Source organism: Ambystoma mexicanum, chromosome 8 (genome assembly GCF_040938575.1).
Source record: "Ambystoma mexicanum isolate Mex_15411 chromosome 8, UKY_AmexF1_1, whole genome shotgun sequence".
NCBI lineage: Eukaryota > Metazoa > Chordata > Amphibia > Caudata > Ambystomatidae > Ambystoma > Ambystoma mexicanum.
In genome coordinates, this window is record NC_090929.1 from 275804084 (window position 1) to 275821204 (window position 17121).

The following is a 17121-nucleotide window of genomic DNA, read 5'->3' on the forward strand; positions in this document are numbered from 1 at the left end:
GAGGACAGGAAGGGCGGGTGTGATGTGCTCTCTAGAGCCAAGGGCCAGGAGGAGCCTACCTGCAGAGTTTTGGACCTGGTGGAGATTTCTGAGTTGATAAGCGGAGGTGCCCCGGTAAAAGGCTCATAGTGTAGGTGGGAGAGCCATGATTGCAGTGACTATGTGAGTGTAGGAGAGGTACGTGAAAAATGCGTCTGAGATTTCAGAAGTGTAGATAGCAAGATTTAAACACAGAGTTAATGTGGTGCGAATGTGTTAGATCATCGTCCATGGTGAATCACAGGTTCTTTACTGGAATGGTGGCAGAGGGAGGAGACCTAGGGAGGATGGCCAATAGGAGGGTTTGGGGAAGAGAGGTCTTGGCTGGAGGTAAATCAGGCCACCCACCGGCAAACTTGTGGGTTGGCGGTTTGGGGAAAAGCGGCAGTAATGTAGTTACTGCCACTTTCTTACCACTCTGCCAAACTTGTAATGAGGCCCACTAGTGACTGTACTCAAAAGGCAGCTAAATTCAACACAGTGGCATATTCAAAGCGCAGCTAAATTCGGCACAGTGGCTTTACTCAAAATGCAGCTAACTTTAACATAGTAGATATTCTCAAAATGCACCCAAATTTAACACAGTGGTTATGCTCAAAATGCTGCTAAATGTAACACAGTAGTTATACTCAAGATGTAGTAAAATTCAACATAGTGGCTAACCTTGAATGAAAGTTAAATCTAACACAGCAGCAGATTCAGAGCACATCTAAATGGCACCTTGATTGTTTAGGCGCCATAGAAATGTCCATACAAAGTCCAATAAATAAAACACAGGGGCAAGGTTCAAGTGCAGCTACATTCAGCACATTGGCTATACTCATAAATGCAGCTAAATAGAACAAAGTGGGAAAACTCAAAATGTAGCTAAATTCAACACAGCGGCAGATTCATGCACAGCTAGATTGAACACAGTGGCACAATTCAAGCGCAGCTAAATTAAACATGTTTTGCGAGTTCCAAAAGGCTGCTAAATTCAGCAAAGTGGCTATACTCTAAAGGAAGCTAAATTCAACACAGTGGCAGATTCAAAGCACAGTGGCTTCACTCAAAATGCAGCTAAAATTAACACAGTGGTTATACTGAAAATGCAGCTAAATTTAACACAGTTGCAGATTCAGAGCACAGCAAAATGGAACACAGTGGCAACATTCAAGTGCAGCTAAATTCAACACATAGGCTATGCCAAAATATGCAGCTAAATGGAACACGATGGGAAAACTCAAAATGCAGCTAAATCTAGCACAGTGGTCAAAATCAACGTGCAGCAAGAGTTACAGCAGTGGTTCATGTAGATACAAGACATTCAGCCTCATAACGAGTTTGGTGGTAGCATGGTGGTAATACCACCAAGGTACCACCAAATGGTATTACCGTTACCACCACTTGGTCCTGTGTTATCACCAACGCCAGTATTACCACTGGCAGTATTACCACCGGGTTACAAGTGGTGGTCAGCTCCCATTAACTGGAGGCATTTCCTCTGCCTTATCTCCAAATCTGTAGCTCAGCAGTGTGGCAATTCTCCATAAATGCCATGGTAATTATGTTACCACGGCATTAGTACTATTTTTTACCACACTGCCAAACTAGTAATGAGGCCCAGTGCCTATATTTCTAACTATAGCATTGGTTGTCCACTCAATCTTACCTGTAAATTGCTTTGGGCAGCCTTTGAGGCCTAGCTGGGGCGCCCAAGAAGGTGATGGAGGTGCCCTAGGAAGGTGCCCTTTGACTTTAACCCTTTGCTAGCTGCCTGGGTAAGGCTGCCCTGGGAGGGCCTCTGAAGTGAGGCTTTTCCCGTCACATGTGGAGTGCACGGACCAATAGGGAACAGGAGGGGCGGGCAGGAGCAGAGGGGGAGTGGGGAGAGGAGGTTCAGGCAATGGACTGTGCACCTGGGGACATGGTTTCCAAATCACAGGGAAACAGAAAAAGGCCAATGAAATAAAAGGCTTACCATGAGGATGCCACACCGTCCAAAGCAACAAGAACATGGATACAGTGATGCCTGAGGCACGAAGAGGAGGTCTCTGCTCCTCCAGGTGTTCTGGCCACTTGTGGAGTGCACAGACCAATAGGGATCAAGATCTGTGGGCAAGGGCAGAGGGGGAATGGGAAGATGAGGGTCAAGCAGTGGGATGGGTACACTTGGGGAAAAAGCAACAAGCAAATGCAAATGGCCTTCCTAGGATTAGATAATGTGCTTTACTCAGTAAGACATGTGCAACATTCTTAATTATGACTACAATATATACTAGAAGTTATCATTAGGAATGTGTATTGTACAATTTTAATAATAGCCAGTTTATAATTTACTATAATACAGTAGTAGACCCTGCTGTCAGTGCCTCTGCTCTGTAACAAAGTCTATCATAACTCCAGCATTCCCTCCACAGAGCCTATCTGCATCTCCCTCAAAGCCCCCATATGGACAATGCACCCCCAGTGTAATGGCAGTATTCATGCAGAACACATGCAATGAAAATAAATGTCTCCACCCTCCTACAGGATGCCTCTGTCACTGTCACTGATGTTCTCATCCATCCTCAATTCACCCATTGGATCATACTGGTTCCATTCTCATTTATCCTCTGGCCTATCACCGATATTAGTTATTGGTCGGAGCTCGTCAATGATTGCGTAAACCTATTGTTTGTGTACCCTATGGCAGAGATACACCCCCCTGCATAGGCAGTTACCTTGGACAGAGACACATTTTCCTGTAGGAGGTCCCATATTGTCCCAGAACAAAGACCTAGGCAGGGAGTTATACTGCAAAAGAAATCCTCACTTCTAGCAGGCAAGCCACCTTGTGAGAGCAATTTCATTCCTAAGCAGGCGTTCAACCTATGTTAGAGAGCTTCAGACTGGAACAAGCATTGGAGGTGCAGAGCATTTTAGAGGTAGGGCACATGAGGGCACGGGGCACACGAGCAAGTGTGCATTCTAGGGGCAGTGTGGTGACAAAATGTTTCTTCTCCTAAGGCGGTGAAAATCCTTGCAACAGCCATGTATGGGGGCTGGGGAGCTTGGAAGCGTGTAGGGCTCCAACAGAGTCCAAAGTGGCATCCTTCTTCTGCCGCATTATAGCAGTTTTGACCTCATCCAACTGGGTGTCCAGTTGCTAAAGTGTAGTAGTGTTTAAGTCCAAAAACGAGGGCAGGAGTAGCAGCATTGCAAACGGAGAGGAACTGACACACTAGACTTTGCAAAGGATTCAATGACAGCATAATCCAGGCCCCGAGGCATGATTGCATCCATCTCTGTTTACAGAGGAGTGCGATTTGTATACTCACAAATGTGAATACTTGCCTATTTGCACATTAGTATATTTGCACACGTGCACATGTGCAGTCACATATGTTCACTTGCACATTTGCACACACACAAACACATGAATATTTACAAAACTCGTACATTTGCACATTCACACACCTACACATTTGCACACTCTCAAATTAGCATTCTAGATTTACTTTTGTCTCAATGTATGAGTTGTTGCAATATATGAATTCTTCCCAGTTTAATCTCCTTTAGTAGATGGCATGCCTTAGTTGAATTGTTGCCCCACTTTATGTTGATATTTAGCATTGCAGATTAACTGTTGACCCACTTCATTCTTTTTTGTGTTTTGCTCCTCAGTATTCGAGATTATTTATGTATTTATGCATTGCATTTATAATACACCCAAACCCTTAGGTATCACAGCGTAGTTACAGACATCTTAAAATCATAATTCAAACAGTTATAGTGCAAGACAGAACTCATACATACATGTGACAGTAAGAGATTCCAGACAGTCTAGCCAGTGGGCTGCGTGTAGTGGTAGTTATTCAAAGGAACTACCTAGTAGGTTTTGTTCTGTAAGGCTGGTAGGGGCATTAGGCTCAAATGTATTGAAAAGCCAAGTTTTAAGTGTTTTCTTAAAACGTTGGAAGGATGGCTCCGATATCACTCTCTTCTTCAGGCTCAACCACAGAATTGGGGGTGGACTGTGCCACTGGCATACACTACCTTAAAATCCCTTGCAACAAACATCAAATACCAGTCAAATAGTCACCTTTACAACTTACATACCACCGCCCGGGCAATGCACCTTAGCACCAAGGTTACAAAAGACCTTTATCTTGACACAAACGCCTCTCTGCCAGTGCTGGGTGTTCTAATGCCCTCTTGATGATTTGGACAGCTGCTCTGATCAGCTCTGGCTATCATAGTCCATGGTAGGGGATCATGGGTGTCGTGCGACAGACCACCTAGAAACAGATCTGCACACAGCACCCAGGCACTTCCAAACTGCATGCAACAAAACAGCAACAGAGCTACCTTGCATTCTACTTCTCCCCACTCAAATAATACAGCCCGCTCACTTCTAAAAAGGCCAGCCAGAGCATCTGGAAACCATGCAAATGACCACAGTGTGCAGTAGAAATACATCCCACTCTCATAACATGAAATAACATAACTTTCAACAACATTTTATGTAATCTAAGTACGACAAAGTAATGGGACTTAATCGTCTAGTTATGAAATTGCAACTGGCCAATTTCAATACAATACTCCAGTTGTGATGTCAGTATACAGTTACTGATGGGAAGCAAAGCTCATTGGTTGTGCCTACTGCACTCTCCCTAAGTGCAGAGAGTCAGTTTCCAAAAATGAAAAGACTCCTTCCAAAAAAATGACACTGCAACGTTTTCCTAATTCTAAGGCACATATTGCACTCTTCAAAGTGCAGGATAGTCATTATCATGCAGGTATATATATATATATAGATAAATACAATCCTCCAAGTGAGTTTTCAGGATCTGACATTTTGCCTTGAATTCTGTGCCTGCATAAACCATTTCCCCTTTGGTTTCATGATTTATATGACACACGGCACAGGAATGAATTAAATATGTACATATAGTACTGTTGAGGGTAACTTGCTCTGTCCATAGCACAGACCCTCTAGGGCCAATCACCACTAACCCTGGCAACAGAAGCAACCATTGTGGTTATGAAGGGCAGCAATGCAGCCCGATGAGGACTACAGAAGCTGACATCTCATCTTTTGCGACCGTCTTCTCACAAAATCGTTCTGCACATGAGTAATGTACATATTAATGAGCAGGCAAGAAAAATGAGTAAAAAAACATTATGCCCCTTATTCACAGAGCCATTTCCAATGGGGTTTTGTCATTATAAAATACTTCTTTGAATTAGGCCCTAAGTGCTGTCTTTGGCCAACAAAAGCCAAGGACATCCAATTGATGGCTACCAACACAGCTAGCTTCACCTCTACCACAAATCACAGCGCCGAATGCACGAGAAGCGGCTGGAGGTCGGATGGCAGCTGCTGTAGTAATGGTGTCAAATTAAGAGTGATGAGAGTGCTTTTCTAGATGAAGTCTGATGTGCAAGCAACGTGGAAGAGGCGCTCAACGGGCCATTGCTACAGACCTGGTTATGCTTTCGCATTCGGTGTTGTTATCACGTGCTTGCGTCTCCGTGCTGTGATCAATGCGCTACTGCAACCTAGCTCTCAACACACTCGGAATTGGGACACAGGAGTTCATGTGAACGGGTGACCGGATGGGGACTCTTGCAGGCATGGCCGGCCTTACGGCAAGGCGGGCTGGGCGACTGCATGGGGTACCATGGCCCCAAAGGGTGCCATTAGCTCCTGCCACGCCAGCTCGGGGGAGTCGTTCAAGGGCTCCCTGAGCTGGCGTAGTGGGAGGTGTGGCAGTTGCCCTTTTGTTTGCCTGCTTAGCATCAGCACCCCATTGAGATGATTACCTCCCCGCTCCAACGCAGGAGCGAGTCAGTTTTCATTAGAATAGGGCGCTCAAGCGTTGGCATGAGCGCCCTATACCAGTGATTAACTTCCTGGTCAGGCGCCGGACCGGGGAGTTAAAAAGAAAATTGTCGGCACCCCCTGTCACTCCCCCTCATTGACCAGAAGGCAGGGGGGGGGTATTGTCTTAAACTACCCGGGGCGCTGCCGCCGCTAGGGTCGCCACTGCTTGCAGGGTAAATATTTGCAGATTTAAGGGTCAAATGGGAAATTAATGTACACTGACCGAGAAACAACGTTTTAATCACTGGCCCTACTTCTACAAATCAGTTGTATCAGATACTAATTCCAGTATGTTTACTTGAAGGTAATCAAGACTACAGTTCACAGAATGCATTAGTTTGTTACGTGAACACCCAAGACTGGAAAAGCTGTGTCCCTGTGAAACGGGCTCACCAACATCCATTGTAACTGTAGGGAGGATGCGCAAGTCACGAACAGAGCCAGAAACCATGGGCCTTGCACATGCAGCCAGGGATGGGCGAAAGTTTTGTCTTCTTCTGTGAACAGCGAATAAGGTTAGACATCTTTCATACACATACGACATAATAGAAATTGGGATTATTTTTTGTTGTTGCAAAATGTGATTATTACATTGATTAATTTTAATAACTAGAGCCGGTGCTGGATGGGAGATAATTGAGCTTCCTCTAAGGGCGTTTGGGGGTTTGGTACAATCTGGGCACTTTTCTCGGGATTAGGCGCTATGGGGTCAGGTGGTCAGACATGAGGTGGAAGCTTCCAGTTTGACGCATCGTTTCGCAGGCAGGAAGTTTGTAGGGCCTGGGGGGTGCAGCAGGTAAGATGGGCTTTTTCTGAAGCTTTTGCTTGCCCTGGAACCTAATTTGACAATGGCGTCACGAGTGAACTGGCAGCAGGTGACCCTTATGGAAAGAGATTGAAAAAACGTGGTTGTGGAGAGCGGAGCGGTGCTTTATGGTGCAACTCCCTCTGCGCTATCCTTAACAAGTACTCAAGCAGAAAAGAAAAGACAGGGGAGTCGAGAGGCACATGGTCACAATGTCTCATGGACCCTTTGGGCACATGCTGACAGAGCACATCAGAGTGGAGTCATTTAATTTAAATTCGAGGAGTTGGAAACAGTTGGGCTGGCTTCTTTTCTATTCTAAAAAAAATGTATATCGTGCCAACACGCCCACAGGCCTCAGGGCGCTCACAAGACAAAACAAACGTAGAAACATCAAGGAGTCCTGAATCAGCAGGATGGGGTCAGTAGGAGAAAGAAAAGTTCCTAAACTCCTCCTCCAGAGTTTATCAAGACGTGTGTGCAGTGGAAACCATTTTAGTATAAAAGAACATCTTGTAAAGTGGGGCAGAACCAATAGAAAGAGGCAGAAAAATGCATTTCATAACTTCTGGGACTTGGGGTGGGCATTTATTACACCCCCTTCAGGGTTGGGCCAGGGGACTGAATAGTTCGAGGGAGGGATAGTTTTAATGTTTTTGGTTTGGGTTAAGGTTTGGAAGGCCTTTAGAGGTCAATTATAGATACAGGTGATTTTTAGAATTAAGAACTCTGGCAGGAAAGGGGGCAACATAGAAGGTGTTTGAAGAATTCGACCATCCGCATTGTGGTCATGCACTCACGTGGTCTTTTTGAAATGTTTAAATAAATGGAATAATGGTAGACCAACCTCACGAAAATGTGTAGGGCTAATCCACACACATTTTCCCATGCTCACACCATGACAAACACATATAGCCCTGTTCTTTTGTTAGGCCCTCCAGCTGGTGGCAGCGATTAACATACCAATAGAAGGTACGTCAAACTGGCCCACAAGGGGCCTGGCTGCAGAGGTTTACAAAGGGGACAGGAACCCCAACAGCCTTTTTATATATAATGGTGCAAACCTAATGCCAGCTTCCACCCTCTGTATCAATGACAGTGAGCTGTCTTGTCTGGGACTGCTATTTACAGTAGACTACCCCGCTTTGGGGACCAAATTCATAAGGTACAAGAATGCGGTTTACAGGAGCCAGAGAGTCTGGTCTCACCACATCTTCAAGGGAGGACCTCTGCTTTAACAGGGACCACAAAGAGAAGACCAGTAACCAGAGAGACTCTTTGAAAACAACAGCTAGGAAGATAGGTTGGACTCAGTGTCAAAAGGAAGTGAGCAAGAGCTTTATGATAAAAGCCATTTTAGCTCTGGGGCACTCATTGTCCCTGTTTTCACCCCCTTATCTTTCCTGTTGCAAAGCACTCTGGTTATGACCTCATGCATAAAGTAGATTGTTGGTAGGGACCCCAGGATTGGTTCATTGAGGTAGGCTTAGCCTACACCAATCACTGGCCCTCACCATAACCTCTCTACTAAAAGACCATGGCCTGACACAAAAAGTCGTTACCCCCACACACTCCAAAGGAAGGACTTTAGATTGGATTGCTGACCTGAATTGCAACATCAGCATCACTAACATAACACCTCAATCTTGGACAGATCACCATTTCATCACCTTTTCTACCACACTTGATCTTACCCATCCCAAACCCATAATCATGGTCCCGCCACTCACCACCAGGTGCAAAAAAGATATCACAGCAGAACTTCTTCTACCCCACCTTCTCCCCACCCTCGACAACCTAGACACCAACGCTGACCCCACCTTACTCGTGGAAATCTACAATAGTACGGTAACCAAAGCACTGGATACCATCGCCCCACTCAAAACTCGTAAAAGCAGACAACTCTCTCATCTGAACAACTGGTTCACACCTCAACTGAAAGAATTAAGAACTCAGAAAAGAAAGTTGCAATTAATCTGGCGCCACTCACCCTCCGAGGAGAACAAAACCAAGCTTACCAATCATTCCAAATTGTATAAAAAGGAAATCATTAGCACCAAAAAGAACACCTATAACGACAGGATAACTAAAGCCAAATCCGACACCAAGGAACTATTCTCTATCCTGTGCGAAATGGAATCACCTATACCTTAGACAGACAATACCCCTAAAGATAAATCATGGTGCACCAATATACAAACGCCCTCGCAGGTAAAATCAGTTCTCTCCAAACTAAAATTGCCAATAAAAAAGCCTCCTTACCCTCACCTTCTGACCCATTTCTGGAGACCGGGGCCCCACAATTGCCTCTCAACCCAGCCCAAAGTACCCCCAAGCCGTTCACATTCAAACAAATAACTATACCAGAGACTGTAAAAATCATACTCTCGCTAAAACCCTCCAACTGTCCACCCCAAATTATCAAGGATGCAGCCAGAGACTTGGCCCCCTTTATCTCCACGCTCATCAACGCCTCCTTCAGGTCAAACCTTGTACCCAACAACCTCAAACAATCCTGGGTACTCCCCCTGCTCAAAAAACAAACTCTTGACCCTGCCATACCGACCAACTACAGACCCATTACCACCGTCCCCTTCCTACTAAAAATTATCGACAGAGTAGCTTACCTGCAAATTCAGGACTACTTGGAAACCAACCATCTATTAGGCTCAAGCCAATCGGGCTTCCGCCCCCTTCATGGCACTGAAGTCTTGATTGACCTCAAGACCAAAATTGACGAGCTGAAGGACAATGGAAAATCAGCTATGCTACTCCTCCTTGACCTATCGGCGGCCTTTGACTTGGTAGATCATGCAGTCCTATGCAATCACCTAAGTTCAGCCGCCCATTTCTCAAGTGACGCCATAGCCTGGGTGCAATCCTTCCTTGCAAACCGTACAATGAGAGTCTTCTCCCCCTTAGCAGCTGCTGACCCAATTCAAGTCTCTTTTTCGGCGTCCCCCAAGGATTCTGCGTATCTCCCACGATGTACAACATCTTTACCAAGCCCTTATTCGACAAGTTGGACAGACTGGGTGTCATCTACACAAATTATGCTGATGACACTCAGATCCTCATCTCCCTTTCGGGCAACTATGCGGAAGATACGGCCTTGGTAAACAAGATATATCTCCTCATTCAGGCATGGATGGCATCCCATGGCCTCTGCCTGAATGATGACAAAACAGAGCTACTAATCCTGGGCACCGAAACAGCAATTAAAAAACTTGATCTCAACTATGTGTCATTTAACATCGACAACAATGTCATTAAAGTGTTGCCTGCAGTCAAAACCGATGGGGTGTATCTTGACTCAGCACTCACTTTCAAGAAGCAAATCAATACTCTAACATCCTCCACAGCATATACTTGTAAATTAATCCGGGCCTGCAGACCTTTTCTATCCGAGACCAGCTGCATCACACTGGCAAATGCACTAATCATATCTAGATTGGACTATTCCAACGCCCTGTATGCAGGTTCAAACAAATATATCCTAGATAAACTACAAACTCTCCAAAATAATGCTTTAAGAGCAGCCTTAAACATCCCATCCAGAAATCATGTATCTGCCGCCAGAAGACACATCCACTGGCTAAAAATCAAGGACAGGATCACCCTAAAAACACTCTCCCTCACATCTAAATGCCTCAACAACATAGCACCCCCTTACCTGATACAGAGAATCACCAAGAGATCTTCAAACCGTCCCAATAGAAGGGCCAGTGCAGACACCTTAATGGTGCCCAGATACAAAAGAAGTTCTGCCGGCGGCTCCAGTTTCCCGGTCATAGCAGCCCAAACCTGGAACAGACTACCCATTAACCTCAGAAGTGACCAACCCTACCCTAGCTTCAGGCGGCAGGCTCTCATCTGGCTTCGCACCAATGACATATAACCGATCTGAACATTCTGACTCGCCATCAATGCTAACCCTCTTGCCTCCTGCTTTTCCCACCTCACCTCAATGATCTCACCTTACCAACACTTGTAAATACTGTCTCTACTGCCTTTTATTTGTGTATCATTCTGTAACCAAGTTCTCAAGTATTCTTGTAATGTTTGCGCCCTTCTACCTTCGGGTTTGGTTTTGCGCTATATCAAATAAAGAAACAAACAAACAAATAAACTGTGGCCCACTTGCCTTTAAAAGAGGAACGAACCCCTCTTTTGGCAGATCATCTCAAGGCTTCACCAGAAGCAGAAAGAATAACTCATCCTTGGACGCTGGCTGAAGGTGCAGTATGCCTTACATCTTCTGCCAGTGAAGGAAGGCCAGGATTTCCAAAGAGGGAAGCAAGATGCCTCTGCTAATCATCTCCCAAGGAATAGAGGGAGATAAAGAACTCAGAGGACCCTCCAGCCACTCCAGAACCGGTACCCAGCCAGCACACAGCAAGCCCTGCTAGGCTCTGCAGTAAGATCCATGGACAGGGAGTGCCTGAAGATCTCTGAACCACAGACAAGGCAGCTGCCTGCAACGCACTCCACAGTTGTGGGCCGTCCGCCTTAAAGGATGACACAAGCCCATTGAATAAGCTGGGAGAAGTGCTTTGACGAGCATCTAGAGACGTCCGCATTAAAGGACATTTTCGAGGCTGCCGATTTCCATGAGCTGCAACCAACTGCAACGCTGACATTTGTCAAGCTGCAGTCGCTTAAAGACATCCGAGACGTCTCGACCAGTGCTTCAGAACCACTGATTAGCACTGAGACAAAGATTCCTGACCCTGAGACGCTGTGTAGGTCAGCCTGTAGCTGTTTGTCCAGCTTTGGTCGCAGAACTGTCTTGCCGCCTGATACATGCAGTTGATGCCTGTCTTGAACTCTGTCACAGAAGCCTGCATAAGCGCCCTGAAACTGACTTGACCTTGTCGAGGAACTAGAAGAGCTGCAGCACAAGGTACATTGTGGTTATGCTCCCCTGGTCCTTCCTAGAAGGTCCCTAGAGACATGTTAAAACCCATTGTTATATTTCTGCTGAAGCCAAGAAACCTTAAACAGTTGTGGCTATTAACCATACCGACTGTCAGTGTTCAGAGTGCATCCCTTTCCTTCTTTGAAACTGCCTGTCCTCTAAATTCCCTTACAGGCTGGGTTGTATTTCGGAGTGTGGTTAGACTGTTGTGATATAAGTAAAGTAGATATTTTTTATACAACCTTGACTGACAGTCCCTTTTATCATTGTGTAATAATTGTATTTTTGCTGTGTTGCAACAAACCAACGATCCACCACCTCGTAGATAAGCCTGCCGTTATGTCCATGTTACCAAAATTGAACAAAGAGTTTTATAATTTGCTCGTTACTCCAATCTGTTCGGATCCATTCAGGTGTATTAGAGTTGTGGGGCTGATTGATGGTTTAGAAACCTATATTTACCCCTGAACCACTGGTACCCCAGAAGTTGATTTGTCACAAGGTGGGTTTTAGACAGGAGATAAAAGAAGCAATTAGACTGATTTAAAGGGGATGTCAGTGAAAGAATTAAGAATGGAGGAAGTTGCTTCCCAAATTGGTGGCGTTTTAGAGTTAGGTGATCAACGGAGACCTGTTGGCACGGTGGTATCAGGTGGTTTTATGACAGCAGTTTTACCTTATTCAGTTTAGGAGAGGAGTGTTGAGTAGGACAGCAGAGGGGGGTTATGTCGTGGGAGGGGGGTTATGTCGTGGGAGGGGGGTTATGTCGTGGGAGGGGGATCAAGGTCCACACTGGGTAAGGGTGAGTAGTGTGATTGATAAGGAGCATTTGGGTGAGGAATCAGATGATAGATTGGGGTGTCAAGATACCCTTAGGCTGTCAGTGAGGTTTGCAGCAAGGAATGCTGCACAGGCACAGCGAATAATTCAGAGAGAATGTCTAGTACTGAGCTTAGGGTGTCATGTACAAGGGAATAATGATGCCCAAAGCCGGTGGCAGAGGCCAATACGAGAATTTCTGGGGAAGGAGAATACCCCTTTGCTCCTCCAAAGAAGGGAGTGTTAGTCCAAGAGAAAGCGGATTGGGGGAGGAATGCAAAGTAGAGCATGATGATTTGCAGCCCATGATGTCACCTACAGGGAGCAGGACGTACAGATGGTTAGGACACATTCACAGGGTATTGGGGGGTGGTAAAGGGGACAGTTTAGAGTACAAAGAGCAGGTGGATTTTTTTTTATAAACAAGGGAAGGTGGAGGAATAGAGTTATAATGTGTATGAGGTGGTAGGAGCAGTGACTATGCGTGGAGGGGGGAAAAGGAGCAGTTAATTGGGGAAGGTTCCGCATAGCCCAAACAAGGAATTCAGGGGATGATGAAGTTCAGGATAGGGGAGTGAGCAAGGCACAAAGATGGGTGTGGGAGTAGTTTGAGTGACATATGAAGTAGTGTAGTGAGGACTGGAATGGTTGGTATAATTGGGCTAGTGGGAGCATCGGATCAAGGAGATGCCACAAGGTGTGGGGGATTGGTATGGATTGTCAGGACAAAAGGCAGAAGATGAAAGGAGTGCCTTGATATGGGTGAGAAATGTAAAAGAGCTGTTTTAGTGAAGGCCTCATCAAGAGCTGGGCCTTAACCCTTAAATGCAGTGGTGCTGCTATTACCGCCGCCTTGAAGGATTGGCCCAACTATGAGTATGGCCATAACTGGACGTATTCACCTTCAGCTCAGAGCTGGAGGTGAATGTGCCGGTGGTACGGCTATTTCTGGTGCTATTACCCCCTGCGGTATTGCGCGGGTGGTAATTGCGCCACCCTTCCCCATTGGGTCTGATGGATCCAATGGGAAAAATGGACTTGCTTCCTTAATACTACTCGTGATCCGTTGCAAATTGCGCCGGACCGAGCAGCGGTATCACAAATTCCATTGGGTGTCATCCTGGCGCAATTAGCATCGGGTTACTGCCCAACTTTTGATAGAGACCATTGACAATCTGTTATGTATTAACTCTTGCTTTGCTGGCAAGGCCACCTGCTGAAAAGATGCATTTGCCAAAATGTGTGTCAAATTGCTAAAATCCCGAAAATGGAGACCCATGCTTGTACAAAGTCACAGAAGGTTACATTTTAATAAAATGTGAAATGCAGGATTAAAGGTAGAGTGAGCAGAGTCTATTACCAGTTGTAAAAAAAGACAGCAATGTGTGAAAAGTTGGACAAAGACATTGCTGCTGCTACATGAGTGAAAATAAACAGAAAGACAGGATGGGTACAAAACTTGTTACAGAATGCTTGTTGGGGAAGGGGGAAACAGAAATGCATGGCAATTAGAAAAGCATTTAGATGGAAATGTATTAAGTTTGACAAAAGGCTATTGTGTTCAGAATCAAGCATGCCTTGCACAGCGTTATAGTGACATTTTGGGGTGGCGGAAGAAAGCTATTCCGAGTGGATGAACCTATAGATGCCTATGCAAAGTGTATGGATGAGAAAGTAACTGGAAAAGTTACTGTTCATTAGATAAAGGGGTGGCTTTGATTTGGGGATTTTTCTTGGGGATTTTCACAGCAATCTGAACTGGATAATGAGGGCAGACAATTGTCATGCAAAGTAAAACCCAAATAAATGCAGGTGTTAAGGGGTTAACGGCGCCGTAAAAGGTGTCGGCGCCGTTAAACCCTTAACGCCTGATTACGAGGTCCCTTTGCGGGTTGCACTTTAACGCCTGCTTTTAATTTACGGTGCCGTAATTAACGCCTTCCCATTCCCATTGAGCCCTATGGGGCAAAAATGGGAATGGGGAAGGGCCATGGCAGCATGGGGAATTACCACCCCGCCAACCTCGGAATGGGGTGGTAATTCCCCATTCCGCCATGGCAGACTCCGGCATGGACCATGGTGCTAATAGCACTCCGCCTGGGTCGTAATGAGGCCCTGAGACTAATAGCTGATTTCTGCCTTTGAACCTTTAACAACATGAAAGGACGTCTGGGATGAACCTGGGACAGGACTCATGAATACTTGTAGCTTCCACCGAACTGCAAAGAGGGTTCTGGGGAGTAGCGAGACTGCAGCTGCCCTGCAGACTGCAGCGTATGTGTGTGTCACCGCTATCTGTGTTTAACCTTTGGCAGGCAAAATAAAACAAATCGGACCAACACATTAAGTATTTAATTCAGTGCAAGTATTTACTATTCTGCACAGTAAAAGTATTGTTAGACGTGAGTTGCATATTTTCCATAGTGGATCTAAGCCATATATTGTAGTTTAAATGCACTCTTGGTGACAATCATCTTTTTGATAAACGATGGCTGATGTTGTTTCTCTATGGGTGTAATATGCCTGTTTATTGCAGCTGATGAGTTTCACTTCATTTTAACATTACTAGTTATGGCTCTCTGGCTGTTCTTACATTAGAACTACAATGTTGTATCTTTAATTTCAATTAATAGAATGTTTAATGAAGTGTGATTCTCTGGTTTAATAGATACATGATTTCATAAATACAATCTCAACTGTGGGATTTTGTGAATATTACTATTCAGGCATAGCTACTAACTGATGTAAGTGTATAAGTCTTGGCAATTAAAATAATATGTCTTCTCAGTGTGCAAGATCTCCTTTTACGTGGCTGTAAGATTCCCAATTAAATCATCATTAATGTGGAGATTCAATAGGGATCTTTATCATATGAAAACAAACCATTATCTTTCCAAAACTGATACAATATGGTGGGGTGGGGAAGGAAGAATGGATTTGGCCTAGAACAGCTCCAAGAACAAAGATAGCATTTAGCCTCAAAGGGTGGAGACATTTTGGGGACTGGGAATGATCACCCTGATGTATAAAGCAGTTAGAAGACCATAGTCTATGCATCATGTGTGAGGTAACGTGTGCTATAGATGATCCCTGTGATAAGCAGGAAGGAGTGGGTTTGCCTGGTGATGGCCCAAATGCAAGGAGCACAGACAGGATTATAGTCAACTCTGGTTAAGGAGCCACCATCTTGGGAGCGATTAGCCTGTAAGGTTGCAATAGCTGATGGAGGTATACAGGGAATGACCGAACGCTCCTTCAGTCAAAGTTGCTGAGACTAAAATGTTTAAATTGTATGAACAGAACATTTAGTCTGCGATGATGGTAGCTGGCAAGTGTAGCAGACAGAAGAAATGACAAGGATAACAGATATTCTTTTCAGATTGGGCTGAGGGGCTGAATGGAAGTAATGGAAATTGGTTTAATGACAGAGTGTGTCTAATACAGATACAAAGAGAGAGACAACGGACAAGGAGGGTGTCTTAGTGTCTTTCATAGAAGAAAACAGATGCAAGAAACTATAGGGCAGACAGATTGGAGTCAGAACCAGTGATGGAGAGCATCACAGGCTGCAAACACATTGGGCCTCATTCCGAGTACGGCGCTAACCAATGGCGCTATTAACGCCTTGGTTGACGCCGTACCCGGACCGGCAGCGCCTTGGTGGATGGCGGAATCACCGCCCCATTCCAAGGTTGGCGGGGCGGTAATTCCCCATTCACCAAGGCTCTTCCCCATTCCCAAATGAGCCCCCATAGGGCTCAATGGGAATGGGGAAGATGCAAATAACGGTGACCGTTCATTACGGTCACCGTTATTGGCTTGGAGGCCCCTTTGCGCCCTCGACTTTAACACCTGCTCAAAGCAGGCGTTAAGGGCGAGGGCGCAGAGGGAACTCGGAGTATGGCTGTAAGGGAATACCGCCACCGGTCTTGTTACCGGTGGCCGTTATCCCTTACCGCCATACTCGGAATGAGGCCCATTACCTTTAGGTGTAGAGAGTGAATGGTGGGTCTCTGTATGGCAGGGGATGAATAGAGAGGTTGAGGAGTGCAAAACAAGGAAGGAAACGGGAGAGATACCAGATCAGTAGCTGTTAGATTGGGTGGCGGAAAAGTGGTTAAGAGTATACACATAGATGGGGAGATAGTGCAGAGATGTCAGAAAGTGGGAGGTGAAAGATGGAAAGCCAAAGACATCAGAGGCATCCATTAGTACTCTAAATCAAAGGCATGGTGTTAAGGCAGAGAAAGTGGAGGAGAAAGAGAGGACACCTGTACATTGGTATACCGTTGGGAGCTCACCTAATGAGAAGAATGAATGAGAGGATATGGAAAGTGGAGGTTCTGGAAGTAGATAATGATTACACATGGGGTCATGTTTAAGGAGAGGTCAAAAGAATGCATGAAACTTGCTAGGACATCTAGGTTTCTTGTGCTGTTAGAAATGTGGATGTCACCCTTCCTGATATATGCATGTGTTCGTTGTGAGGCATACCCAGAGAGGAGTGTAGTTCCTTTCAAATATCAATATATGGATGCATTAGGATAGACCACTTGAACTTTGGGCAGGCTGGTGCAGGTACAGTATGATGAAGAATTGAGACCATGAATGGGGTGGAGGAGGGAGCGTTTTAGGGTTAGTTGGATATGGACTTATGGCTGCAATGGATGGCCTGAACAAGGCCAGTTCCAT